The sequence below is a fragment of the Osmia bicornis genome, chromosome 9 (genome assembly GCF_907164935.1).
Source record: "Osmia bicornis bicornis chromosome 9, iOsmBic2.1, whole genome shotgun sequence".
Lineage (NCBI taxonomy): Eukaryota > Metazoa > Arthropoda > Insecta > Hymenoptera > Megachilidae > Osmia > Osmia bicornis.
The window spans coordinates 4,921,618-4,934,935 of NC_060224.1; the positions used below are offsets into that span (position 1 = coordinate 4,921,618).

The window sequence follows — 13,318 nt, forward strand, 5'->3', positions numbered from 1 at the left end:
TTTTAATCGAAAATTGATTACCTGGGACTTTATTCCAGAGGAAGGAAAAAAGTTCTTTATAGCGTTTTGAAAATATTTTGAAAATAAAATTTGCCTAAGAATTAATCGGGCAGATTTCCAAGAAAACGTCCACGATTCCTTGAAGGAACGAAGCCGAAACCGAGCCAGCTCTGGCGAAACTAGTTTCGACTTTCGACAGTCGCATAACTCGAACACGCCTTTAGATCTGGTAGATAGGTAAAAGGGGGGTGGAACTTTAATAAACTACAAGCATAGGTGGGCGTATCTGGGAAAAGATTCTTTCTTCTTTCGCTTTTGTCTCGTCGCTCTTTCGCAAGCCTCTCTCTCGCTAGCGAAGCGACACGACCGTTAAATCAGTTCATCCTACTTCCCGCGGAAGTTATAGGCGACCGTACGGTATTGTTCGACAAACAGTAATTCATTACATTCTATAATTCTATGAGACGTGAATGCATTCCCCTTGAGAAGTTCGTCGAAGCTACCCTCCCCTACGTCTTTGGCGCAGTTCCCTTTCCCTGTTTCGCCAAAAGCACCAGCACATACACGCGCGACGAGAGGAGTTTCTCGAGAAGTTCGACGACGAACTTCAAGTGCCCCCGCTGACGGTGGCGCATCGCAATCATGACCCGCTTCCAGACAAATTGCCGTGATGCATCCGAAAGCACAGGCTTTCACGTAGTGTCGGGCAAACGAGTAGTATCAGCGTCCTTGAAATACGGACGGTAAATCGGACCGGCGTCGTTTGTCGCGCCCTTCCACCATTGCCCTTCTTTTGTTAACGCGTTCATTGTCCTGGTCACCGGTGACCAATGCCACGAATTTAACGCGGTCCCCTCCAACTTCACAAACGGGGTGTTAGAAATTTTAGAATCTTAAATATCATCCTTGTTTTTAATAATAGACAGAATTATTATTTACAGTCGGGGAATAAATATTTTCTTAAATTTTAAGATTTCACTGAAGTCAAATCAATTCAACATGTAAAAACTCATTAAATTCTGAGAGAAATCCCAAGAAGAGAAAATTCAAATATGTAATTTAGAATATTGCATATTTACTTCTGTTAATAATTATCATCAAATATCTCTACAAAGTCCACTACATTAGAAATACGTTTTCACCAAGGAAACGAGTTTTACTGAAAGCATACATCCCATATTTATTTAGTTACGATATTGATATTACTCTTTAGTGCATTTCTAGTGGAAATTACGCGAAGCTTAATAACATGTGTGTTGTATGCGTAAGATGAAAATATATATGATTTTCGAAATCTTAAAGAAAGAATTTATCATTTCAGATGGAAATCGATTGACACTAGTCGCTCTATACTTTGATTATTAAACGAAACAATTTGCTTAAAGGTGGAGACAACAGACAACAGATCCGGGTATAAATAAAACATATTCCTCGCGGCGAAATCAGCTGCGGAGAGACAGAGGGGTAAAGAAACCCAGATTCCTGAGGGTCGCAACGATCAGACGGACTAGACGTCGATAAAAATAGGAACAGAGGAAAGAAAACGAAGAAGGGACGTTTCTGAAATAGGCATTCAACGTCTTGCAGATAATTGGATCGCGCACCACCAGTCTTATCTGATGAGAATTTATTATTCGAGGCAAATGTTTTGAGAAAGCTTCTTACACTGGCACGCGACAGACTCATCGACGATTGCCAATCTGTCCTTTAAGAAACCCTCCCTCCCTAGTCGAGTATTCGTGAATTTAATGAGGGGTGAATGGAAATAAAATAGTTTAAGGTCAGAATGCAGTGTTCTAACCCAACACCCTATTTAAAATAAAAATACACCCATTTCCTAATTTCGTATTGCCTAAAAAATTCCTCCTTTTACCAAACAATCGTAAATTATAAAAGCATGAAAGTTTCTTCCCTTAAGCGAGCCAAACATCGACAAAAGCATTCGGCCAGTCTGGTTTCTTCCCTTGCGAGCGCAAGGTACCAGAAACGCGGCGCACCTGTATTTTGTTGAAATAAAATTAAATTCAAGGCTGATGGTAACTCAATAATGAAACCATTACGCAACTGCGCACCATGCACGGTCATAAACGGAAAGCGAAGAGGAGACGAGGAGCGGCATGGGGTTGGTAGGCTAGAGGGAGAGGATGACGAAGAGAATGAGAGCAGAAGGACTGAAGGGTGAACGGAGGGGGTAAGAGGGAGGGAGGCGCGGAAGCCGGTGAAGAGAAAGGAAAAGAGACAGACAGAGGGGCTGTCCAAGAGATATAAAGGCATAGAGAGGGAAAGGGTGAGAGATGGGGACGAAGCAGGGAAATGCGTTATCGTCTGCAACCAGCTGACAAATCGAAGGTAATAGGGCCGAGCGGAATTCTGCCTAGCAGACCGACCGAGAGCACTGCATCTAGTAGGTACGTGGCTACATATGTACATATGTACCAGAACCGCGTACGTGATGTGCGCATGTCGGCATATGTACTCGTACCACCATGATTATGTGTATCGTTCGGATGCGACGCGGCACGTGTGGGTTCCGTACGTGTGCCTCGCGCCACCGTGGCTGACTATTCCTAGCCAATACTACTGAAACACCCTTCCATTCGTAGAACCCGTTCGGAACCAAGCGGGAACATTTAACGCTCATTGTCTTTGCTTGATAGACTCGGGAAGCAGCCACTCTTTGGTAAGCTCCACGATTTCGTGAGCTTTGAACGCTGCGCTGAGAGCTTTAAATTCCTGAATAATTTCGACGGCAACCGGGGACATTTATGCATTCGGTAGCTTGTTAGGTCTGTTATTCGCACCGAATTTCCCTTGCAATAACGGTAAATGTTTACTGTCTATATTAACCCCTTTTGCGAGCAATAAAATGAAATTCACAGCCACGTGTGTACGTAACAATTAAAAATTTCATTATACGTGATACGTATATCAGCTGAATAAGTAATTAATTGTCTAAGTATACTGTTTCAGAGTATGAGAATAAAGAAGGAGAAAAAAAAGAATTGAAATTCGTTGGAGTTCGTGGCATCGTCCAGCCACGAGGATAAATTAAGATTTATGTGAGAAACTTAATAGTAGAAACGTAATAGAAGATACTGCCATCGTAACGACGTCGCGAATATCCAGCCACTCGTTTCCTCAATTGAAATGTATGGTCCCGAGTAAACTGATGGGAAGAGACAAACATACATGGGGAGAAGGAAAATGCATCTAAAGCTACCTATCCACCAAAGGGATGAAGATCAACATTTTTGTTGTCATTACTTGTTTCTCTAGAAACAAGTATTTCCTCATTGTCGCCATGAACGAAAACAAAATGTTGATATAAGTCGTCTGTTCCCACTAAGGAATGATAAGATCAAAGAATACTACCAACATCGGTGGAGACAATTAATTTTGTCAAACACTTGAAAATTTGTGCAACAAAAACAGCTGAGATTGATTGGAAATAAAATTACGAATTTGAAGAATTTATCTGTAAACACAAGTGTATCTATTCTAATTTTCTAAAATGTTTCAGAGATTTACGAATACTTCCCTAAGTCTGCGATTTGTTCTAATTAAAGATGCAGAAAAGAACGTTGGTAGGATGCAAGAGAGATCAACGTTCGTTGGGAATTCGTACGTGAACCGGTGGTCGAAGTAAACGGCTACTTTAACCACCACGAGAAGAGAAGAAAGGTAAGATCCACGGCGCAGCCGGTTCCACCCCTGGCTGCAATCCCGATAGGGCATTGCAGCATAGAGCAGCGAATAACTGTAGCCCGTGGAAGCGCGACGACGCGGCATCGTGCCAGGAACTCGTACTCTGGCACGACCCACGACCCCCGCATTTTCCAACCCAGGTTCTGGCATAGGCCACGGCACTAGGCCGACGCAAGCCATCGCCAATGAGTGCATGTCTGGGGCGGAGCATGGTCGACACCGAGCAGCCGCGATTTCGACCTGCTTTGTACCTTCCACAGTGCACCCCGTCTGGAAAAAACCTTCTGGAAATTGATTATTACTCGCCACTTTTACCTTCGTCCCTAACACTTTCTCCTGGCTGAAATTCTTATTTACGAGGTTAAGGATGCTCGTTCTATTTCTCTAGTCCTAGAACCACTCGCAAAGTGACGCAGAGCTATTCAACATTTTTATATTCTCCGTTAAATGGGTCAATTTTTTTATTAGTAATAGGGTAGATTTATGCATCGAGAGGAAACTTATGAATGACTTTACTATACTAATTAAAATTCCATGATCCTTGACCCATTATTCCAAATAACCATCGCTCGTGTTTTTCCTCCCTGCTCTGTTTCACTGAAATTCTGTTTAGAGCCTTGTACAAAAATAAAGACGTGCTCTAATTAAGATTCGTCCTGAACAATAACGCGAATCTAAGTAATTGTCCTTCGCTTTTTCCTCGACTGGTAAGAACAATAGTTCAAAGAGTTCCGAAGCATTTCAGTCAGCTACTTCGGTGTGTTCCAATCACACAGTCTGAGCTGATCGTTTCCTTTATCCGTCTCGATCTCCTCGATCAGGGAAACTACCACCGAGCGTGAAAGTGCATTCGTTCTGGTGTCGTCATCGGCGTCGGCGGGCACAGACGTGACCCACTTACGCTATTGACCTGTTGGCGATGCTGGCGGTGTTGAAAATGGGGGAGAGGAGAGAGAGACGATGGATAAGAGGGAGAAAGCCGTCCAGGTGAAGGAAATGGTGGAGGATATCGAGTTAAGGGATGGCTGGAAGAGCGAGGGGACCGGGGTTGGATGCACTTGACGCATCAGAACGCGGAGAGACAGAGCGACTGCCGCATGCGGTCCCAGCGCGCGCAGCCTACTACTCATCCTAACCATTCACTGCCATCTCTGTATATGTACATCTATGTACATATGTACCTACGTAGGTATATATGTACAGAGGTTAGATCCTATCGTTAGGATGTTCTCGAGACTGTGTGTGTATTGGACTTTCCAGAGTTCCTATCCCTAGAGGCACGTGGGATCTTTTTCCTCGAGGACTGACCAAACTGCTGTTGAATCCTGTCATCGTCCTTTTCGTCGTCTTACTCGCGACCGATGGGACCGCAGGATCCAAACAGATCGATATAACGCTGTCGAATTTTATTGAAAGGATGAAGGATTAAATTAGAGTATAGAGTCTTGAAATATTCTTCCCAGGCGAAGACTAGGAAATTTCGAAGCTTTTAATTTATTTATATTTTATATGGACACAAAAGATTTTCAAACACTAAGATAATAAAAATTTAAATTTAATTTCAGGACCTTTCTAGATAAACCTGTACTTTGAAAATTTCGCAGTATAAAAATTACAACAATGTTTATTAAAAGATGAAGCTTAATTAGTGTTGTAAGAAATTCCGGTAAACAGGTAAGAAAATGATCTCTCAGGTATTTTTTTAAATAATTAAGTCTAAATTCCTTCTTGCTTGAGAAATAAACACGGTAAAAGAAGGGGAATGCTTGAAGAATAATAAAAATAAGATAACAAGTAGGATATGACTTTTTTTATTTTCATTAGCAGCTGACCTAAATCGCTGCAGCTATCGCAAGTATTCGTCTAATTATTTTCCTCGTTACTGAATACCTGTAGTCGCGTTCTAGCATTTTCTTGCTCGACGCTCTTGCTCCCCGTTTATTACGGAAGAAGATATTTATAATTATGCAACGATTCTCGTATCGTTTGCCGTCGTATCGTTTGTTACTTTGAAACCGTTCAACCGAACGAAGCATCGATATCGTGTTCAATAGTATTTTCCTAAAAGCAGCCATGCTTTGAAGCGAAACGCATCGTTACGATGAATTTATTTCGCGTCGGGCATTAGCGGACTCGATATACAAGAGTAATTAAATCTTTCAGCGGAACGTTATATTGCGTTTTAAAGAACCTCGCCGACAGAAAACGTCATAGAGGGGTGCATTTAATCGAATCAGGGACGAGTGTCCTCGGTTAAAAACCTTCCACGATCTTTTCCTACGTTCGTTCCGAATCAGAAATTCCTTTTCACCCAAGTGTCCCGTTCGTTTCCGGTGATTTGGAACGGACACCTTCGAGGAAACGTTTCTAAGCGAGCACCGAAATCGACGGGAACACTTTCCAACCCCTGTCTGGAAATTCCTCTCAGCCGGCGAAGGAAATTGAAATATTCGCGAAGCCTCAAATTGATTCGATCGATCGACTCGCGAATACTAAATTTACAAGGTTTAATAAGCCGTGCGATTGCCGGCCGATAAAGATTCCCAGAGCCTCGCGACCCACCCCCCAATTCTGTCAAAGAATAAAAGAAATGTATCAGAAAAATCTTGTCTCCCATCAGTTTCCAGAACGTGCCAGGACACATCAGCTCCGTGGGATTTCGATGGTGAGTCACTACCTTAACGTCGAACAAATGTGTCGGGATGTTCGAGGAGAGAAAGGGGGAGGGAGAAACGTCGCGACGGGGAAGAGCGAAAGAGAAAAGGAGAAGAAGAAGAGGAGTTGATCTGGTATTGGTGGAAGGGTAGTCAGATCGGGTGAAAGAACCTGATGCTGGATCGTCAGGGGGCGCGAAGGGGTTTGGCAGACCGAGTCGAAGTTCTAGGAAAGGAGGGACAGGAGGGGGAGGAAGAAGGAGAAGGAGGAGTGCAGGACTTCTCAATGGAGTGAGGGATAAAAAGCAAATACGTTTCACTCACTCGCGTTTTCCGTTAGCAAATTCAATCTCGTCGGGAGTCCCTTTAACATTGTGCCTGTAATAGGGAGGATGAAGAGGGACTAAAGGGGGAGGGAGATGGTAGGTGGAGGTGTGAGGAGTGAAGGCGTAGGAGGCGAAGGTGGAAAGAGGATGAGGGCAGGGGGCAGGTGTCGCCCGTATAACGACTTTATCACACCCTCCGATTCTACCCCTCTATTCTCAACCTTTTTCACCTTCCTAACCTAGCACACAGCTCACACCTCAGCGGCGACTATTATCGACTTTGACTGAGCCCTGAGTCGGTTCACCTTTAAGCTAGCCGACTGAAGCCACCCGGGGTTTGTTTGAGCGGATAATGCAATATCCAACCTTTAGCGAGAAGAGCCAATAAAAGTGGTGGCCCATCCGTTCGGAAGTCGACGATGTCGTCTTCTTTTTCTTCTATCTTATTTTATGTTTCTTCTTTTTTCACCTCGTCGATGGTTTCGTGCTTCAGACAAAAGTGTATCACCTTGTTGATACTGGTTTCGACGACGTTTCGCTAATTTCTCTGCTCGATAGGCAAACTTAGAAATATATATATTTCGGTAAACTCGCGGGTCATCTATAGATGGGCCTCGATTTCCTTTGCTCGACTTTAATAAGAGGTATACGTTCAGATCTTAAGTAAATCAAGGAAACGAAAATATTTGACGTATCTATGAAAGGTCGTGTTTGATTGGACAACACGGCAAGGACGTCTTTCCGATAGCGGTGAAATTTCGTTTAAAATCCCCGAGTAGAGGCAAGAAGTCAGTAAAGTCAATTAATAAAAACCAACTCGGCCGAGTATCCGGTAAAGAGGCAAAGGTACGGTTCGCGAGAGGCGAGTCTTCGATCGGTAGAACAGAGATGGGCTTTCGGCTCGTTAAAACTTGCCTTATTAACATTTTTCATGCTCGGATGCCTCGCGGAATGTTGAGAAGTTCAGTGAAGTAGATAGAGAGCGATTATATCGAACCACCTTCGGAAACTCAACTTTCGACACGTGGCCAATTTTACACCTAATCGAATCAGTTTTCTCGACTTTTCTATAACTTTACTCATTTTCCATTCGGATGAAATCATTTAAATAATTTCCATAAACAACGTTTAGCAAATGCTATTACTCTCGTTTAATTAAAATAATGAAATGGTACCTCATGGAAAACGAAGGGTAACTTCATATTTTTGGAACATTACACGATATTCGATATTTGCAGACCGGAAGGCACGTTCGGCAAGAGAATTTCGCCAGGGGTGAGTGGCATTTTCGTTCGGGCATTAACACCGGTGTTTAGTGGACAAGCGCGACCTGGCTCCAGCATGTTAAACAAGTACGTCCATTAATCAGGACCGAGTCACAAGTAACTTGACCCACACGGAGCGTGGGTTTCCCAACAACGAGGCTTGCAGCCGTCTCTCTACCTTCGTCTTTCCCAACCCCATCTTTCCGCCTCCACCCTCGCGGCTCCATTTGTTATGCCCAGGTGACACTCAATTATGTCGCGCAAAAGGGTTGCGAGAAAGACGCTGGCTAACTAGCGTGGAAACTTTCCTAACAACCTAGTCCTCTGCTCGCATAGTATCGTGCCTCCTTCTATTAAAGAAACATCGAACAGCAAGTACGATTCAACGTAACTCGAAGTAACTACTAAATTGTTGCACCCTGCTTTGGTATTGCAGAATTTTATTAATAAATAAAGAGAAATTATATTGCAATAAGAGAAAAATTCGGGTTCAAAGTTTTCTTAATACCTAGTTAACTGTTCTGAATTCTATTAAATGCATAATCCACTCTAATCTAGGGGTAAGGTGCTAACTATGCTAAACCAAGCGTTGATGAGTTTATGTGTTTATGAGCTAGCGCCTCACCACTGAGCTATAGTAGATTTTCCATTTAATACAATTGAAACAGTTAACTAGGCGTCAGGAAACTTTGGACGCGAATTTCACCCCTATTTAAGAGATGCATTTACTATAATTTTGTGAAATTATTAATTTTCAAGTATCCTATTTATGGATCAAATTAGGTAATAAATAAATTGATCTTTGGAAGCTTACATGTTAAAATAATGAATGATATTAAATGTAAAACGTTCCGAATTCCCTCGCAACCGTAGCTTCTTCGAAAACGGTGCCAATTAGCCAGAAAATTCCACGAGCAATTAAGAAGAATAAGCATCTAAGAGCTACTAACGAGGTTCGTCATCGGCGATCCTGATTCCACCCTCCGTCGATTGACGGAGTCGTCGGTATCGAATTCATAAAAGGCAATAATTCGATTGGAGAAACAAAACAAAAGGAAACGAAGAAAAAAAAAATCAGGGAATTAGTGTTGGTACGAGAGCTGTCCTCGTTTAATCTGCCTTTATTATCGACAGAGTTATTCGTGCTATTTACGTGTACGCGATAGCAAGGGAGGATCGATAGCGGGGGCGGCACGGATGTCGGCTCGAAAAATACGCGAAAAATAGCGGGCAAATAAAAAATAAAAAAAGAGGCGAACCGGGGAAAAGCGAACTGTCTGCTGACTGCAATGCCTCCAGCGATGCTGATCGCGAGAACGGCACCCCCTGTACGGCTGGTGTGAAAGCGCTAGACGCGTGCGGATTTTTACACCTCGCGTGGAACGCGCGTGCTCGATATTAAATTCCAGCCGGCATGCTCGCCGCGGATAAAGCAACGCAGCGGGATATAATTTTCGAGTTGCTTTCAATTAATACACGGAATGATAGTAGCTCGAAAGGGAAAGAATACGCGGCTGTCCGAAACGAATTGGGGGGATAGGAAGGATAGAGAGGGGGATGGAAACGTAGCGAGTCGAACGGGGGGGTAGATGAACGTGGGAAGTGCGAGATGGATCGTGAACGAGGGTGGATAGAGGGGAACGAGCGGGTGTACGGGGCGACTATTTGCTCGCTCGCATTTAATATCGAAATCGGCCAATCATACGCGAGTGTAACGAAATACTAAAATTATTTGGTAGAGCGAACGAGCGATGGTAGGCGGAACTGGTCGGTCGGTTTGCACACGGCAAAGGGGATGAGCTTTCTCTCTCCATACTCTTTTTTTTTTTTTCACCATAGGATACGTTGCTATTTAGTCACGATCATTACGTACGGTTCTGCGCCGGGAATTTCGTGTAATTAAAGACTTTATTAGCTATCCGAGCTATGGATCGTTTTCTGCTTACCGTTCCAAAAAGCGAACGAACGAATGGAACGGTAGGTAGCCACGTTCGTCACCGCCATCGCATCCCGTCAGGCTCGAGCTGATTAAAATTGACTCATTACGGTGTTAATTTTAAAATCGATGCCAGGCTACCGGAACACCGGAGCTCATCTTTAATAAGCATGAAACGCGAGGGTGGAATACAATATTGTTGAAATATGATGCGCATCGTATTATTGCCTCCCGTATTTTATTCGAGCGGAACGTTAAATATTAGTGGACATATTCCAGCTAGGTTGAATTCAATTTCCAGCCAGCCTGGTCCATCGGTATAACGAAATCACGTAGAAAACTGTACGGAAGATATACATATTGAAAACAGTTTTCGAGCCTGCTTTTATTTATTTTGGTATCGCCGGAACAGCGACGGACGGTTTGGCGTAGGAGGTGGACGCCTCTGAAACAGGAAAACGGCTGAACGCGAATACCTGAAGCTGAACGTTTCAGAGAGGCCGCGTTACATGGAAAATAGCCCGCTAACAGTTTGATGAGAGCCACGGGGTACGTGGGGTAAACGGGGGTGGACACTGCGCAGGATGGATGTAATTAAAGTGGTGACACGCTAGCCGTGGGGTATGTCTACCCCAATCCAAATTCTGCGCAACCCCAGGATCCCTGTCCCTCAAGATAATTCGGACACCGTGTAATCGATACGTTCTCCAGGCTGACGTACAGACAATTTCAAAACGGATGATTCCCAGGCCTTCCATCTCGCTCGCGTCATCCCTTCGCGATCATAAAGGGGCTCCCCTTATATAATTTTTTTTTTTCTTCCTTCGTTGCTCGAGGAAACGAAGGGCGACGAAAGGGGGACGACGATCGATGTAAGGGATCGAACGTGGGCTTAAAAGAGACTGTCGAGATAAGAAAATGATAAGTGGTGTAAAAAATTTGGTACGGTTTTAAAAAAAATTTAGTAATACTTCTGAATTTTAATTGAATAGAATAATTTTTTTTACTATTAACACCTTTAACAGGGTTGTTTATTTTAATACTTCATCTGTTAGAAAAATTCAGAAATTAATTGAAAGCTGATTAGAAATTTTGTAAATTGAGTATAATAAATATTAAAATAATTGGAATTCTATTTATTAGAAAATAAGGAAATTTATGTTCGTATCGTCGAAATACTGAAGTTGTTTTTCAGTTCTATAATCAATTAACATAAATACAAATAACGATAGGTAAGCAAGCGAAATGGAATACACTTTGGAGACCGATCCACTGATATACATTTCATAGATTAATATGGATGTTTATACAGCGGAGACTGAATCTATAGTCGCCTAGTGGCGAATTTCCAAACACGCCATAGTTTACAATGTAATGACGGTTCGTAACACAATGACAGTTTCAAATTACTACATTATACGTTTCGTAGCAACCAGAACCTGGAAGTTTGAGATTTTAGGTCGTTTTACTGGGAAACCAGAGCTAACCCGTGACCCTTATCCCATGCATAGTTTCACCATGCGAACTTCAACACAATACACTCACTTGTACGCGACCAATTAAATTGTGAGTTTGCAAATCCTGCCAGGTACCTAACACCCACATATTTTTTCAACTATCAAGCTTCATATTCCGTATATTCTCCTTTGCCTAGTTAAAAATAAAACCGATGAGTCTATTAACAACGATGTAACTCTATAATTTTCGATCCTTGTCGAATGATCGTGTCGCGAGGAAACAAGAAATTCACGATAGACATCCGTTTCGCTACAATGATTTGCATAGGGCAGTATATAAGCGGATCAACGAAATCAATCAATTACTGGCGTACAGCACGCGTCGAACCGCGAGGATTACGTCGTGATTACTATAGAACCATCTGTTGAAACGCTTTAATGCCTTTTATGCAAATTTCCCACGTTGTTGTGTTCGCAGCGAAGATTACGTTTATCAGCGAAGATTATGCAAAGTACACAATAATTATATAATCCCTCCTTTTAACGGCACACGATACCCCGCGTCGTGTCGTTGCCGTCATCGTTGATGAAATAAATTCGTTATTGAGATTGCATTGAGAAGCAACGGTATGGGCGTCTTCATCGATATGCACCGCCTATATTTCGCTAAAGAGATCAGTCTAGGCCTCGGAAAATTCTCCCTCGACGGTTCAACGTTCCCATTGATTTATACTAATTAATTTGGTAGACGAGCACGATTTAACGATCACCGTACCCCCGAGACTCTACTTTCGAACCGGCAGATTCTTTCGAAGCCCACCACGTTCCGGATTAATTGCCTTAATCTTCCAACTTTTAACTTGAACTTTGTAATTTTCTTGTTTCATTCTTTTTTTTTTTTACCGACTGGTTAAACGGCGTAAAAAGATACGAGCGGCTGTTAGAGGATGTATTAAATTGAAATTGTTTCGAGTAAAGATAATTTGGTCGAAATTTGAGATATTTGAAATTACACTGCTCTACGTTAATTGTGCAGTAAATTAAATTTAGTATTAAAAAATAATTGTTCCATTATCATTTTGCTGATTATACCAACCTTCACGATTTTAACCTTACAGCTGTGTTGAAGTGATAAACATTGCAAAGTGGTGTTATTTAAAAACGCATAATTAAAAATTGCAATGCAAGCTTCATACAATTTTTCGAAAGTAACTACACCATCCAACTACATTTTTAATAAGCAGAAACGTAATCTCCATAGTGTAAATAACTGAATCTAAAAATAATTGCAGGTTTCATATACGCAAAATATTGCAATTATAAAAAGTGGTGTTATTCAAAAACGCATAATTAAAAGTTACAATTAAAAATCCTCAAATCTTCTGAAACTCCTTCAAAACCATCTCTTTGAACTACGTATTAAATAAATAAAAGGATAATCTTCATCAGTGTAATTAACTGAATTTAAAAATAATTGTACGTACCGTCTATAATAAAACAAAAATACGAAACAGTCTGTTTAAAAACTTACCGTACAAAACACATCCGTTTTTTTCCTTCTGGTACACAAAAATTACTCCGAACGTAATGGGATTCGTGCAACATACTCACCTGAAACAAAGAAGGAGAATTAATTAAAAAAGGATTCGTGGAGTGAACGCGAACGTTCGTCGAGCTTCATCGTCGTGGAAATCCAATTTTCGTTTACCGTGTAAGAACCGGTGAAAATTATTGCCGGTGAACGGCTACCGATGAGAAATCGAGAGGAAGAAAGGAGCCTTGGCTCGAAAGGAAGGCGGCCAGTCGGGTTAAGTGGCGGAAGAAGATGGTAGACGTAAAAGTGAGATGTTAATCACGGCTCGACAGCTCATTAACGTTTTGATTAGCGCGTGTAGCCCGTTCAGTTTCCCTGCCTCTTTCGTGCGCTACTTGAAGACGATCAAAGTTCCGCCCGCTTTACCTACCGTGTCACTTT

The 13,318-nt window shown here is 42.2% G+C and overlaps 1 protein-coding gene across 4 annotated transcripts in view; it reads right to left on the bottom strand.

Annotated features, from left to right (window-relative positions):
* The window catches only part of LOC114883124 (CUGBP Elav-like family member 4), a 398,832-nt gene that overhangs the window by 296,003 nt on the left and 89,511 nt on the right, over window positions 1-13,318 (bottom strand). The window contains exon 1 of one of the 4 annotated variants that reach the window (XM_046287029.1): window positions 12,875-12,930. The exons of 2 other annotated variants lie outside the window; for them this stretch is intronic. The gene's annotated coding sequence lies outside the window, so the exon portion shown is untranslated. Of the gene's footprint in view, window positions 1-12,874; window positions 12,931-13,318 lie in introns of those variants that run through there. One more of the 4 variants, XM_046287031.1, reaches the window with a different exon arrangement.